Source organism: Bufo bufo, chromosome 2 (assembly GCF_905171765.1).
Source record: "Bufo bufo chromosome 2, aBufBuf1.1, whole genome shotgun sequence".
Classification (NCBI taxonomy): domain Eukaryota; kingdom Metazoa; phylum Chordata; class Amphibia; order Anura; family Bufonidae; genus Bufo; species Bufo bufo.
Genome location: NC_053390.1, coordinates 214,127,309 through 214,144,226, shown reverse-complemented (window position 1 = coordinate 214,144,226; position 16,918 = coordinate 214,127,309).

Sequence of the window (16,918 nt, the reverse complement as noted above, 5' to 3'; positions counted from 1 at the left end):
CTCAAAATTTGAACAAAGTTGATATAATACTGTGCTCTAGGCTTATGTGTTGGATTTATTGCACAGAGAGTATGTACCTCCAGATGTTCTTTTCCAAGATAAGAAGAAGTGCTTGAGTACAAGGAGTCTGATCCATAAGAAGGATGGATCCAAAAGGCAAAGACTAGATCATCATCTTGTTCGAGATATGCTTAAGTTCCTGGGGCCCAATCCAAAAATGGATGGGTCTTATAGGTGAAGATCATATCTTGTTAGAGATATCTTTAAGACCTAGGGGGAGTCCATAAGACGGATGGGTCCTATAGGTGAAGAGCATATGCAATTCTTATTATTGCTATGTTGAAGTACCTTGGGCCCAGTCCATACGATGGATGGATCCTATGGGTGAAGACCATATCAATTGAAGCTAATTCATCTTCAAGGAAAAAGTAACATCGGGTGATTCCTATCAGTAAGTATGTTGAAAGGGTAAGTTATTATTATCTAGAATGTCAATTATAAAGTCTAGTAATGTATAGTTTGTTGAGTTTTATGCTATTTATTATGTTATTTCTCTTTGTTACATTGCCTAAATTATTAGCAAATTGGTAAAAGCTTATTTCTACCTCTAATGGTGGAAAACGCACCTATATTGGAGATGGTAAGGGCAGCTAAGGGGTTATGGAGGAGGCTGTACTTTATGTTTAAATAGGTGCCCTTTAACCAATTTGTTAATAATTTAAGGAAAGTTGCTTAAAAAGCATTATTGTCCATAAAATATAATACATAGCAGAGTCAAGGTTCGGAACTAGGGCTTTGGCAAAGCTATGTTCTCTCAAAATTTGAACAAAGTTGATATAATACTGTGCTCTAGGCTTATGTGTTGGATTTATTGCACCAGAGAGTATGTACCTCAAGATGTTCTTTTCCAAGATAAGCAGTGCTTGAGTACAAGGAATCTGATCCATAAAAAGGATGGATCCAAAAGGCAAAGACTAGATCATCATCTTGTTCGAGATATGCTTAAGTTCCTGGGGCCCAATCCAAAAATGGATGGGTCTTATAGGTGAAGATCATATCTTGTTAGAGATATCTTTAAGACCTAGGGGGGAGTCCATAAGACGGATGGGTCCTATAGGTGAAGAGCATATGCAATTCTTATTATTGCTATGTTGAAGTACCTTGGGCCCAGTCCATACGATGGATGGATCCTATAGGTGAAGACCATATCAATAGAAGCTAATTCATCTTCAAGGAAAAAGTAACATCGGGTGATTCCTATTAATAAGTGTGTTGAAAGGGTAAGTTGTTATTATCTAGAATGTCAATTATAAAGTCTAGTAATGTATAGTTTGTTGAGTTTTATGATATTTATTCATGTTATTTCTCTGTTACATTGCCTAAATTATTAGCAAATTGGTAAAAGCTTATTTCTACCTCTAATGGTAGAAAACGCACCTATATTGGAGATGGTAAGGGCAGCTAAGGGGTTATGGAGGAGGCTGTACTTTTTGTTTAAAAAGGTGCCCTTTAACCAATTTGTTAATAATTTAAGGAAAGTTGCTTAAAAAGCATTATTGTCCATAAAATATAATACATAGCAGAGTCAAGGTTCGGAACTAGGGCTTTGGCAAAGCTGTGTTCTCTCAAAATTTGAACAAAGTTGATATAATACTGTGCTCTAGGCTTATGTGTTGGATTTATTGCACCAGAGAGTATGTACCTCCAGATGTTCTTTCCAAGATAAGAAGAAGTGCTTGAGTACAAGGAGTCTGATCCATAAGAAGGATGGATCCAAAAGGCAAAGACTAGATCATCATCTTGTTCGAGATATGTTTAAGTTCCTGGGGCCCAATCCAAAAATGGATGGGTCTTATAGGTGAAGATCATATCTTGTTACAGATATCTTTAAGACCTAGGGGGGAGTCCATAAGACGGATGGGTCCTATAGGTGAAAAGCATATGCAATTCTTATTATTGCTATGTTGAAGTACCTTGGGCCCAGTCCATACGATGGATGGATCCTATGGGTGAAGACCATATCAATTGAAGCTAATTCATCTTCAAGGAAAAAGTAACATCGGGTGATTCCTATCAGTAAGTGTGTTGAAAGGGTAAATTATTATTATCTAGAATGTCAATTATAAAGTCTAGCAATGTATAGTTGTAGAGTATTATGCTATTTATTCATGTTATTTCTCTATGTGACTTTGCCTAAATTATTAGCAAATTGGTAAAAGCTTATTTCTACCTCTAATGGGGGAAAACGCACCTATATTGGAGATGGTAAGGGGAGCTAAGGGGTTATGGAGGAGGCTGTATTTTTGTTTAAATAGGTGCCCTTTAACCAATTTGTTAATAATTTAATGAAAGTTGCATAAAAAGCATTATTGTCCATAAAATATAATACATAGCAGAGTCAAGGTTCGGAACTAGGGCTTTGGCAAAGCTATGTTCTCTCAAAATTTGAACAAAGTTGATATAATACTGTGCTCTAGGCTTATGTGTTGGATTTATTGCACCAGAGAGTATGTACCTCCAGATGTTCTTTTCCAAGATAAGCAGTGCTTGAGTACAAGGAATCTGATCCATAAGAAGGATGGATCCAAAAGGCAAAGACTAGATCATCATCTTGTTCGAGATATGCTTAAGTTCCTGGGGCCCAATCCAAAAATGGATGGGTCTTATAGGTGAAGATCATATCTTGTTAGAGATATCTTTAAGACCTAGGGGGGAGTCCATAAGACGGATGGGTCCTATAGGTGAAGAGCATATGCAATTCTTATTATTGCTATGTTGAAGTACCTTGGGCCCAGTCCATACGATGGATGGATCCTATAGGTGAAGACCATATCAATAGAAGCTAATTCATCTTCAAGGAAAAAGTAACATCGGGTGATTCCTATCAATAAGTGTGTTGAAAGGGTAAGTTATTATTATCTAGAATGTCAATTATAAAGTCTAGTAATGTATAGTTTGTAGAGTTTTTTGATATTTATTCATGTAATTTCTCTTTGTTACATTGCCTAAATTATTAGCAAATTGGTAAAAGCTTATTTCTACCTCTAATGGTGGAAAACGCACCTATATTGGAGATGGTAAGGGCAGCTAAGGGGTTATGGAGGAGGCTGTACTTTTTGTTTAAATAGGTGCCCTTTAACCAATTTGTTAATAATTTAAGGAAAGTTGCTTAAAAAGCATTATTGTCCATAAAATGTAATACATAGCAGAGTCAAGGTTCGGAACTAGGGCTTTGGCAAAGCTGTGTTCTCTCAAAATTTGAACAAAGTTGATATAATTCTGGGCTCTAGGCTTATGTGTTGGATTTATTGCACCAGATAGTATGTACCACCAGATGTTCTTTTCCAAGATAAGAAGAAGTGCTTGAGTACAAGGAGTCTGATCCATAAGAAGGATGGATCCAAAAGGCAAAGACTAGATCATCATCTTGTTCGAGATATGCTTAAGTTCCTGGGGCCCAATCCAAAAATGGATGGGTCTTATAGGTGAAGATCATATCTTGTTAGAGATATCTTTAAGACTTAGGGGGAGTCCATAAGATGGATGGGTCCTATAGGTGAAGAGCATATGCAATTCTTATTATTGCTATGTTGAAGTACCTTGGGCCCAGTCCATACGATGGATGGATCCTATAGGTGAAGACCATATCAATAGAAGCTAATTCATCTTCAAGGAAAAAGTAACATCGGGTGATTCCTATCAATAAGTGTTTTGAAAGGGTAAGTTATTATTATCTAGAATGTCAATTATAAAGTCTAGTAATGTATAGTTTGTTGAGTTTTATGATATTTATTCATGTTATTTCTCTTTGTTACATTGCCTAAATTATTAGCAAATTGGTAAAAGCTTATTTCTACCTCTAATGGTGGAAACGCACCTATATTGGAGATGGTAAGGGCAGCTAAGGGGTTATGGAGGAGGCTGTACTTTTTGTTTAAATAGGTGCCCTTTAACCAATTTGTTAATAATTTAAGGAAAGTTGCTTAAAAAGCATTATTGTCCATAAAATGTAATACATAGCAGAGTCAAGGTTCGGAACTAGGGCTTTGGCAAAGCTGTGTTCTCTCAAAATTTGAACAAAGTTGATATAATACTGTGCTCTAGGCTTATGTGTTGGATTTATTGCACAAGAGAGTATGTACCTCCAGATGTTCTTTTCCAAGATAAGAAGAAGTGCTTGAGTACAAGGAGTCTGATCCATAAGAAGGATGGATCCAAAAGGCAAAGACTAGATCATCATCTTGTTCGAGATATGCTTAAGTTCCTGGGGCCCAATCCAAAAATGGATGGGTCTTATAGGTGAAGATCATATCTTGTTAGAGATATCTTTAAGACTTAGGGGGAGTCCATAAGATGGATGGGTCCTATAGGTGAAGAGCATATGCAATTCTTATTATTGCTATGTTGAAGTACCTTGGGCCCAGTCCATACGATGGATGGATCCTATAGGTGAAGACCATATCAATAGAAGCTAATTCATCTTCAAGGAAAAAGTAACATCGGGTGATTCCTATCAATAAGTGTGTTGAAAGGGTAAGTTATTATTATCTAGAATGTCAATTATAAAGTCTAGTAATGTATAGTTTGTTGAGTTTTATGATATTTATTTATGTTATTTCTCTTTGTTACATTGCCTAAATTATTAGCAAATTGGTAAAAGCTTATTTCTACCTCTAATGGTGGAAAACGCACCTATATTGGAGATGGTAAGGGCAGCTAAGGGGTTATGGAGGAGGCTGTACTTTTTGTTTAAATAGGTGCCCTTTAACCAATTTGTTAATAATTTAAGGAAAGTTGCTTAAAAAGCATTATTGTCCATAAAATATAATACATAGCAGAGTCAAGGTTCGGAACTAGGGCTTTGGCAAAGCTGTGTTCTCTCAAAATTTGAACAAAGTTGATATAATACTGTGCTCTAGGCTTATGTGTTGGATTTATTGCACCAGAGAGTATGTACCTCCAGATGTTCTTTTCCAAGATAAGAAGAAGTGCTTGAGTACAAGGAGTCTGATCCATAAGAAGGATGGATCCAAAAGGCAAAGACTAGATCATCATCTTGTTCGAGATATGCTTAAGTTCCTGGGGCCCAATCCAAAAATGGATGGGTCTTATAGGTGAAGATCATATCTTGTTAGAGATATCTTTAAGACCTAGGGGGGAGTCCATAAGACGGATGGGTCCTATAGGTGAAGAGCATATGCAATTCTTATTATTGCTATGTTGAACTACCTTGGGCCCAGTCCATACGATGGATGGATCCTATAGGTGAAGACCATATCAATAGAAGCTAATTCATCTTCAAGGAAAAAGTAACATCGGGTGATTCCTATCAATAAGTGTGTTGAAAGGGTAAGTTATTATTATCTAGAATGTCAATTATAAAGTCTAGTAATGTATAGTTTGTTGAGTTTTATGATATTTATTCATGTTATTTCTCTGTTACATTGCCTAAATTATTAGCAAATTGGTAAAAGCTTATTTCTACCTCTAATGGTGGAAAACGCACCTATATTGGAGATGGTAAGGGCAGCTAAGGGGTTATGGAGGAGGCTGTACTTTATGTTTAAATAGGTGCCCTTTAACCAATTTGTTAATAATTTAAGGAAAGTTGCTTAAAAAGCATTATTGTCCATAAAATGTAATACATAGCAGAGTCAAGGTTCGGAACTAGGGCTTTGGCAAAGCTGTGTTCTCTCAAAATTTGAACAAAGTTGATATAATACTGTGCTCTAGGCTTATGTGTTGGATTCATTGCACAAGAAAGTATGTACCTCCAGATGTTCTTTTCCAAGATAAGAAGAAGTGCTTGAATACAAGGAGTCTGATCCATGAGAAGGATGGATCCAAAAGGCAAAGACTAGATCATCATCTTGTTCGAGATATGTTTAAGTTCCTGGGGCCCAATCCAAAAATGGATGGGTCTTATAGGTGAAGATCATATCTTGTTACAGATATCTTTAAGACCTAGGGGGGAGTCCATAAGACGGATGGGTCCTATAGGTGAAAAGCATATGCAATTCTTATTATTGCTATGTTGAAGTACCTTGGGCCCAGTCCATACGATGGATGGATCCTATGGGTGAAGACCATATCAATTGAAGCTAATTCATCTTCAAGGAAAAAGTAACATCGGGTGATTCCTATCAGTAAGTGTGTTGAAAGGGTAAATTATTATTATCTAGAATGTCAATTATAAAGTCTAGCAATGTATAGTTGTAGAGCATTATGCTATTTATTCATGTTATTTCTCTATGTGACTTTGCCTAAATTATTAGCAAATTGGTAAAAGCTTATTTCTACCTCTAATGGGGGAAAACGCACCTATATTGGAGATGGTAAGGGGAGCTAAGGGGTTATGGAGGAGGCTGTATTTTTGTTTAAATAGGTGCCCTTTAACCAATTTGTTAATAATTTAATGAAAGTTGCATAAAAAGCATTATTGTCCATAAAATATAATACATAGCAGAGTCAAGGTTCGGAACTAGGGCTTTGGCAAAGCTATGTTCTCTCAAAATTTGAACAAAGTTGATATAATACTGTGCTCTAGGCTTATGTGTTGGATTTATTGCACCAGAGAGTATGTACCTCCAGATGTTCTTTTCCAAGATAAGCAGTGCTTGAGTACAAGGAATCTGATCCATAAGAAGGATGGATCCAAAAGGCAAAGACTAGATCATCATCTTGTTCGAGATATGCTTAAGTTCCTGGGGCCCAATCCAAAAATGGATGGGTCTTATAGGTGAAGATCATATCTTGTTAGAGATATCTTTAAGACCTAGGGGGGAGTCCATAAGACGGATGGGTCCTATAGGTGAAGAGCATATGCAATTCTTATTATTGCAATGTTGAAGTTCCTTGGGCCCAGTCCATATGATGGATGGATCCTATAGGTGAAGACCATATCAATAGAAGCTAATTCATCTTCAAGGAAAAAGTAACATCGGGTGATTCCTATCAGTAAGTGTGTTGAAAGGGTAAGTTATTATTATCTAGAATGTCAATTATAAAGTCTAGTAATGTATAGTTTGTAGAGTTTTATGCTATTTATTCATGTTATTTCTCTTTGTTACTTTGCCTAAATTATTAGCAAATTGGTAAAAGCTTATTTCTACCTCTAATGGTGGAAAACGCACCTATATTGGAGATGGTAAGGGCAGCTAAGGGGTTATGGAGGAGGCTGTATTTTAGTTAAAATAGGTGCCCTTTAACCAATTTGTTAATAATTTAAGGAAAGTTGCTTAAAAAGCATTATTGTCCATAAAATATAATACATAGCAGAGTCAAGGTTCGGAACTAGGGCTTTGGCAAAGCTATGTTCTCTCAAAATTTGAACAAAGTTGATATAATACTGTGCTCTAGGCTTATGTGTTGGATTTATTGCACCAGAGAGTATGTACCTCCAGATGTTATTTTCCAAGATAAGAAGAAGTGCTTGAGTACAAGGAGTCTGATCCATAAGAAGGATGGATCCAAAAGGCAAAGACTAGATCATCATCTTGTTCGAGATATGCTTAAGTTCCTGGGGCCCAATCCAAAAATGGATGGGTCTTATAGGTGAAGATCATATCTTGTTAGAGATATCTTTAAGACCTAGGCGGGAGTCCATAAGATGGATGGGTCCTATAGGTGAAGAGCATATACAATTCTTATTATTGCTATGTTGAAGTACCTTGGGCCCAGTCCATACGATGGATGGATCCTATAGGTGAAGACCATATCAATAGAAGCTAATTCATCTTCAAGGAAAAAGTAACATCGGGTGATTCCTATCAATAAGTGTGTTGAAAGGGTAAGTTATTATTATCTAGAATGTCAATTATAAAGTCTAGTAATGTATAGTTTGTTGAGTTTTATGATATTTATTCATGTTATTTCTCTTGTTACATTGCCTAAATTATTAGCAAATTGGTAAAAGCTTATTTCTACCTCTAATGGTGGAAAACGCACCTATATTGGAGATGGTAAGGGCAGCTAAGGGGTTATGGAGGAGGCTGTACTTTATGTTTAAATAGGTGCCCTTTAACCAATTTGTTAATAATTTAAGGAAAGTTGCTTAAAAAGCATTATTGTCCATAAAATGTAATACATAGCAGAGTCAAGGTTCGGAACTAGGGCTTTGGCAAAGCTGTGTTCTCTCAAAATTTGAACAAAGTTGATATAATACTGTGCTCTAGGCTTATGTGTTGGATTTATTGCACAAGAGAGTATGTACCTCCAGATGTTCTTTTCCAAGTTAAGAAGAAGTGCTTGAGTACAAGGAGTCTGATCCATAAGAAGGATGGATCCAAAAGGCAAAGACTAGATCATCATCTTGTTCGAGATATGCTTAAGTTCCTGGGGCCCAATCCAAAAATGGATGGGTCTTATAGGTGAAGATCATATCTTGTTAGAGATATCTTTAAGACCTAGAAGGGAGTCCATAAGACGGATGGGTCCTATAGGTGAAGAGCATATGCAATTCTTATTATTGCTATGTTGAAGTACCTTGGGCCCAGTCCATACGATGGATGGATCCTATAGGTGAAGACCATATCAATAGAAGCTAATCATCTTCAAGGAAAAAGTAACATCGGGTGATTCCTATCAATAAGTGTGTTGAAAGGGTAAGTTATTATTATCTAGAATGTCAATTATAAAGTCTAGTAATGTATAGTTTGTTGAGTTTTATGATATTTATTCTGTTATTTCTCTTTGTTACATTGCCTAAATTATTAGCAAATTGGTAAAAGCTTATTTCTACCTCTAATGGTGGAAAACGCACCTATATTGGAGATGGTAAGGGCAGCTAAGGGGTTATGGAGGAGGCTGTACTTTTTGTTTAAATATGTGCCCTTTAACCAATTTGTTAATAATTTAAGGAAAGTTGCTTAAAAAGCATTATTGTCCATAAAATATAATACATAGCAGAGTCAAGGTTTGGAACTAGGGCTTTGGCAAAGCTGTGTTCTCTCAAAATTTGAACAAAGTTGATATAATACTGTGCTCTAGGCTTATGTGTTGGATTTATTGCACCAGAGAGTATGTACCTCCAGATGTTCTTTTCCAAGATAAGAAGAAGTGCTTGAGTACAAGGAGTCTGATCCATAAGAAGGATGGATCCAAAAGGCAAAGACTAGATCATCATCTTGTTCGAGATATGCTTAAGTTCCTGGGGCCCAATCCAAAAAATGGATGGGTCTTATAGGTGAAGATCATATCTTGTTAGAGATATCTTTAAGACCTAGGGGGAGTCCATAAGATGGATGGGTCCTATAGGTGAAGAGCATATGCAATTTTATTATTGCTATGTTGAAGTACCTTGGGCCCAGTCCATACGATGGATGGATCCTATAGGTGAAGACCATATCAATAGAAGCTAAATCATCTTCAAGGAAAAAGTACATCGGGTGATTCCTATCAATAAGTGTGTTGAAGTTCCTGGGGCCCAATCCAAAAATTGATGGGTCTTATAGGTGAAGATCATATCTTGTTAGAGATATCTTTAAGATCTAGGGGGGAGTCCATAAGACCAATGGGTCCTAAGTTATTATTATCTAGAATGTCAGTTATAAAGTCTAGTAATGTATAGTTTGTAGAGTTTTATACTATTAATTTATGTTATTTCTCTTTGTTATTTTGCCTAAATTATTAGCAAATTGGTAAAAGCTTATTTCTACCTCTAATGGTAGAAAACGCACCTATATTGGAGATGGTAAGGGCAGCTAAGGGGTTATGGAGGAGGCTGTATTTTTGTTAAAATAGGTGCCCTTTAGCCAATTTGTTAATAATTTAAGTAAAGTTGTTTAAAAAGCATTATTGTTTATAAAATATAATACTTAGCAGAGTCCAGGTTCGGAACTAGGGCTTTGGCAAAGCTGTGTTCTCTCAAAATTTGAACAAAGTTGATATAATACTGTGCTCTAGGCTTATGTGTTGGATTTATTGCACCAGATAGTATGTACCACCAGATGTTCTTTTCCAAGATAAGAAGAAGTGCTTGAGTACAAGGAGTCTGATCCATAAGAAGGATGGATCCAAAAGGCAAAGACTAGATTATCATCTTGTTCGAGATATGCTTAAGTTCCTGGGGCCCAATCCAAAAATGGATGTGTCTTATAGGTGAAGATCATATCTTGTTAGAGATATCTTTAAGACTTAGGGGGAGTCCATAAGATGGATGGGTCCTATAGGTGAAGAGCATATGCAATTCTTATTATTGCTATGTTGAAGTACCTTGGGCCCAGTCCATACGATGGATGGATCCTATAGGTGAAGACCATATCAATAGAAGCTAATTCATCTTCAAGGAAAAAGTAACATCGGGTGATTCCTATCAGTAAGTATGTTGAAAGGGTAAGTTATTATTATCTAGAATGTCAGATTATAAAGTCTAGTAATGTATAGTTTGTAGAGTTTTATGCTATTTATTCATGTTATTTCTCTTTGTTACATTGCCTAAATTATTAGCAAATTGGTAAAAGCTTATTTCTACCTCTAATGGGGGAAAACGCACCTATATTGGAGATGGTAAGGGCAGCTAAGGGGTTATGGAGGAGGCTGTACTTTTTGTTTAAATAGGTGCCCTTTAACCAATTTGTTAATAATTTAAGGAAAGTTGCTTAAAAAGCATTATTGTCCATAAAATGTAATACATAGCAGAGTCAAGGTTCGGAACTAGGGCTTTGGCAAAGCTGTGTTCTCTCAAAATTTGAACAAAGTTGATATAATACTGTGCTCTAGGCTTATGTGTTGGATTTATTGCACCAGAGAGTATGTACCTCCAGATGTTCTTTTCCAAGATAAGCAGTGCTTGAATACAAGGAATCTGATCCATAAGAAGGATGGATCCAAAAGGCAAAGACTAGATCATCATCTTGTTCGAGATATGCTTAAGTTCCTGGGGCCCAATCCAAAAATGGATGGGTCTTATAGGTGAAGATAATATCTTGTTAGAGATATCTTTAAGACCTAGGGGGGAGTCCATAAGACGGATGGGTCCTATAGGTGAAGAGCATATGCAATTCTTATTATTGCTATGTTGAAGTACCATGGCCCAGTCCATACGATGGACGGATCCTATAGGTGAAGACCATATCAATTGAAGCTAATTCATCTTCAAGGAAAAAGTAACATCGGGTGATTCCTATCAATAAGTGTGTTGAAAGGGTAAGTTATTATTATCTAGAATGTCAATTATAAAGTCTAGTAATGTATAGTTTGTTGAGTTTTATGATATTTATTCATGTTATTTCTCTGTTACATTGCCTAAATTATTAGCAAATTGGTAAAAGCTTATTTCTACCTCTAATGGGGGAAAACGCACCTATATTGGAGATGGTAAGGGCAGCTAAGGGGTTATGGAGGAGGCTGTACTTTTTGTTTAAATAGGTGCTCTTTAACCAATTTGTTAATAATTTAAGGAAAGTTGCTTAAAAAGCATTATTGTCCATAAAATGTAATACATAGCAGAGTCAAGGTTCGGAACTAGGGCTTTGGCAAAGCTGTGTTCTCTCAAAATTTGAACAAAGTTGATATAATACTGTGCTCTAGGCTTATGTGTTGGATTTATTGCACCAGAGAGTATGTACCTCCAGATGTTCTTTTCCAAGATAAGCAGTGCTTGAGTACAAGGAGTCTGATCCATAAGAAGGATGGATCCAAAAGGCAAAGACTAGATCATCATCTTGTTCAAGATATGCTTAAGTTCCTGGGGCCCAATCCAAAAATGGATGGGTCTTATAGGTGAAGATCATATCTTGTTAGAGATATCTTTAAGACCTAGAGGGGAGTCCATAAGACGGATGGGTCCTATAGGTGAAGAGCATATGCAATTCCTATTATTGCTATGTTGAAGTACCATGGGCCCAGTCCATACGATGGATGGATCCTATAGGTGAAGACCATATCAATTGAAGCTAATTCATCTTCAAGGAAAAAGTAACATCGGGTGATTCCTATCAGTAAGTATGTTGAAAGGGTAAGTTATTATTATCTAGAATGTCAATTATAAAGTCTAATAATGTATAGTTTGTTGAGTTTTATGCTATTTATTTATGTTATTTCTCTTTGTTACATTGTCTAAATTATTAGCAAATTGGTAAAATCTTATTTCTACCTCTAATGGTGGAAAACGCACCTATATTGGAGATGGTAAGGGCAGCTAAGGGGTTATGGAGGAGGCTGTACTTTTTGTTTAAAAAGGTGCCCTTTAACCAATTTGTTAATAATTTAAGGAAAGTTGCTTAAAAAGCATTATTGTCCATAAAATATAATACATAGCAGAGTCAAGGTTCGGAACTAGGGCTTTGGCAAAGCTGTGTTCTCTCAAAATTTGAACAAAGTTGATATAATACTGTGCTCTAGGCTTATGTGTTGGATTTATTGCACCAGAGAGTATGTACCTCCAGATGTTCTTTTCCAAGATAAGCAGTGCTTGAGTACAAGGAATCTGATCCATAAAAAGGATGGATCCAAAAGGCAAAGACTAGATCATCATCTTGTTCGAGATATGCTTAAGTTCCTGGGGCCCAATCCAAAAATGGATGGGTCTTATAGGTGAAGATCATATCTTGTTAGAGATATCTTTAAGACCTAGGGGGGAGTCCATAAGACGGATGGGTCCTATAGGTGAAGAGCATATGCAATTCTTATTATTGCTATGTTGAAGTACCTTGGGCCCAGTCCATACGATGGATGGATCCTATAGGTGAAGACCATATCAATAGAAGCTAATTCATCTTCAAGGAAAAAGTAACATCGGGTGATTCCTATCAATAAGTGTGTTGAAAGGGTAAGTTATTATTATCTAGAATGTCAATTATAAAGTCTAGTAATGTATAGTTTGTTGAGTTTTATGATATTTATTCATGTTATTTCTCTGTTACATTGCCTAAATTATTAGCAAATTGGTAAGAGCTTATTTCTACCTCTAATGGTGGAAAACGCACCTATATTGGAGATGGTAAGGGCAGCTAAGGGGTTATGGAGGAGGCTGTACTTTTTGTTTAAAAAGGTGCCCTTTAACCAATTTGTTAATAATTTAAGGAAAGTTGCTTAAAAAGCATTATTGTCCATAAAATATAATACATAGCAGAGTCAAGGTTCGGAACTAGGGCTTTGGCAAAGCTGTGTTCTCTCAAAATTTGAACAAAGTTGATATAATACTGTGCTCTAGGCTTATGTGTTGGATTTATTGCACCAGAGAGTATGTACCTCCAGATGTTCTTTCCAAGATAAGAAGAAGTGCTTGAGTACAAGGAGTCTGATCCATAAGAAGGATGGATCCAAAAGGCAAAGACTAGATCATCATCTTGTTCGAGATATGCTTAAGTTCCTGGGGCCCAATCCAAAAATGGATGGGTCTTATAGGTGAAGATCATATCTTGTTAGAGATATCTTTAAGACCTAGGGGGGAGTCCATAAGACGGATGGGTCCTATAGGTGAAGAGCATATGCAATTCTTATTATTGCTATGTTGAAGTACCTTGGGCCCAGTCCATACGATGGATGGATCCTATAGGTGAAGACCATATCAATAGAAGCTAATTCATCTTCAAGGAAAAAGTAACATCGGGTGATTCCTATCAGTAAGTATGTTGAAAGGGTAAGTTATTATTATCTAGAATGTCAATTATAAAGTCTAGTAATGTATAGTTTGTTGAGTTTTATGCTATTTATTCATGTTATTTCTCTTTGTTACATTGCCTAAATTTTTAGCAAATTGGTAAAAGCTTATTTCTACCTCTAATGGGGGAAAACGCACCTATATTGGAGATGGTACGGGGAAGCTAAGGGGTTATGGAGGAGGCTGTACTTTTTGTTTAAATAGGTGCCCTTTAACCAATTTGTTAATAATTTAAGGAAAGTTGCTTAAAAAGCATTATTGTCCATAAAATGTAATACATAGCAGAGTCAAGGTTCGGAACTAGGGCTTTGGCAAAGCTGTGTTCTCTCAAAATTTGAACAAAGTTGATATAATACTGTGCTCTAGGCTTATGTGTTGGATTTATTGCACCAGAGAGTATGTACCTCCAGATGTTCTTTTCCAAGATAAGAAGAAGTGCTTTAATACATGGAGTCTGATCCATAAGAAGGATGGATCCAAAAGGCAAAGACTAGATCATCATCTTGTTCGAGATATGTTTAAGTTCCTGGGGCCCAATCCAAAAATGGATGGGTCTTATAGGTGAAGATCATATCTTGTTAGAGATATCTTTAAGACCTAGGGGGGAGTCCATAAGACGGATGGGTCCTATAGGTGAAAAGCATATGCAATTCTTATTATTGCTATGTTGAAGTACCTTGGGCCCAGTCCATACGATGGATGGATCCTATGGGTGAAGACCATATCAATTGAAGCTAATTCATCTTCAAGGAAAAAGTAACATCGGGTGATTCCTATCAGTAAGTGTGTTGAAAGGGTAAATTATTATTATCTAGAATGTCAATTATAAAGTCTAGCAATGTATAGTTGTAGAGTATTATGCTATTTATTCATGTTATTTCTCTATGTGACTTTGCCTAAATTATTAGCAAATTGGTAAAAGCTTATTTCTACCTCTAATGGGGGAAAACGCACCTATATTGGAGATGGTAAGGGGAGCTAAGGGGTTATGGAGGAGGCTGTATTTTTGTTTAAATAGGTGCCCTTTAACCAATTTGTTAATAATTTAATGAAAGTTGCGTAAAAAGCATTATTGTCCATAAAATATAATACATAGCAGAGTCAAGGTTCGGAACTAGGGCTTTGGCAAAGCTATGTTCTCTCAAAATTTGAACAAAGTTGATATAATACTGTGCTCTAGGCTTATGTGTTGGATTTATTGCACCAGAGAGTATGTACCTCCAGATGTTCTTTTCCAAGATAAGCAGTGCTTGAGTACAAGGAATCTGATCCATAAGAAGGATGGATCCAAAAGGCAAAGACTAGATCATCATCTTGTTCGAGATATGCTTAATTTCCTGGGGCCCAATCCAAAAATGGATGGGTCTTATAGGTGAAGATCATATCTTGTTAGAGATATCTTTAAGACCTAGGGGGGAGTCCATAAGACGGATGGGTCCTATAGGTGAAAAGCATATGCAATTCTTATTATTGCTATGTTGAAGTTCCTTGGGCCCAGTCCATACGATGGATGGATCCTATAGGTGAAGACCATATCAATAGAAGCTAATTCATCTTCAAGGAAAAAGTAACATCGGGTGATTCCTATCAATAAGTGTGTTGAAAGGGTAAGTTATTATTATCTAGAATGTCAATTATAAAGTCTAGTAATGTATAGTTTGTAGAGTTTTTTGATATTTATTCATGTTATTTCTCTTGTTACATTGCCTAAATTATTAGCAAATTGGTAAAAGCTTATTTCTACCTCTAATGGTGAAAAACACACCTATATTGGAGATGGTAAGGGCAGCTAAGGGGTTATGGAGGAGGCTGTACTTTTTGTTTAAATAGGTGCCCTTTAACCAATTTGTTAATAATTTAAGGAAAGTTGCTTAAAAAGCATTATTGTCCATAAAATGTAATACATAGCAGAGTCAAGGTTCGGAACTAGGGCTTTGGCAAAGCTGTGTTCTCTCAAAATTTGAACAAAGTTGATATAATACTGTGCTCTAGGCTTATGTGTTGGATTTATTGCACAAGAGAGTATGTACCTCCAGATGTTCTTTTCCAAGATAAGAAGAAGTGCTTGAGTACAAGGAGTCTGATCCATAAGAAGGATGGATCCAAAAGGCAAAGACTAGATCATCATCTTGTTCGAAATATGCTTAAGTTCCTGGGGCCCAATCCAAAAAAGGATGGGTCTTATAGGTGAAGATCATATCTTGTTAGAGATATCTTTAAGACCTAGGGGGAGTCCATAAGACGGATGGGTCCTATAGGTGAAGAGCATATGCAATTCTTATTATTGCTATGTTGAAGTACCTTGGGCCCAGTCCATACGATGGATGGATCCTATAGGTGAAGACCATATCAATAGAAGCTAATTCATCTTCAAGGAAAAAGTAACATCGGGTGATTCCTATCAATAAGTGTGTTGAAAGGGTAAATTATTATTATCTAGAATGTCAATTATAAAGTCTAGCAATGTATAGTTGTAGAGCATTATGCTATTTATTCATGTTATTTCTCTTTGTTACTTTGCCTAAATTATTAGCAAATTGGTAAAAGCTTATTTCTACCTCTAATGGTGGAAAACGCACCTATATTGGAGATGGTAAGGGCAGCTAAGGGGTTATGGAGGAGGCTGTATTTTTGTTTAAATAGGTGCCCTTTAACCAATTTGTTAATAATTTAAGGAAAGTTGCTTAAAAAGCATTATTGTCCATAAAATATAATACATAGCAGAGTCAAGGTTCGGAACTAGGGCTTTGGCAAAGCTATGTTCTCTCAAAATTTGAACAAAGTTGATATAATACTGTGCTCTAGGCTTATGTGTTGGATTTATTGCACCAGAGAGTATGTACCTCCAGATGTTATTTTCCAAGATAAGAAGAAGTGCTTGAGTACAAGGAGTCTGATCCATAAGAAGGATGGATCCAAAAGGCAAAGACTAGATCATCATCTTGTTTGAGATATGCTTAAGTTCCTGGGGCCCAATCCAAAAATGGATGGGTCTTATAGGTGAAGATCATATCTTGTTAGAGATATCTTTAAGACCTAGGGGGGAGTCCATAAGACGGATGGGTCCTATAGGTGAAGAGCATATGCAATTCTTATTATTGCTATGTTGAAGTACCTTGGGCCCAGTCCATACGATGGATGGATCCTATAGGTGAAGACCATATCAATAGAAGCTAATTCATCTTCAAGGAAAAAGTAACATCGGGTGATTCCTATCAATAAGTGTGTTGAAAGGGTAAGTTATTATTATCTAGAATGTCAATTATAAAGTCTAGTAATGTATAGTTTGTTGAGTTTTATGATATTTATTCATGT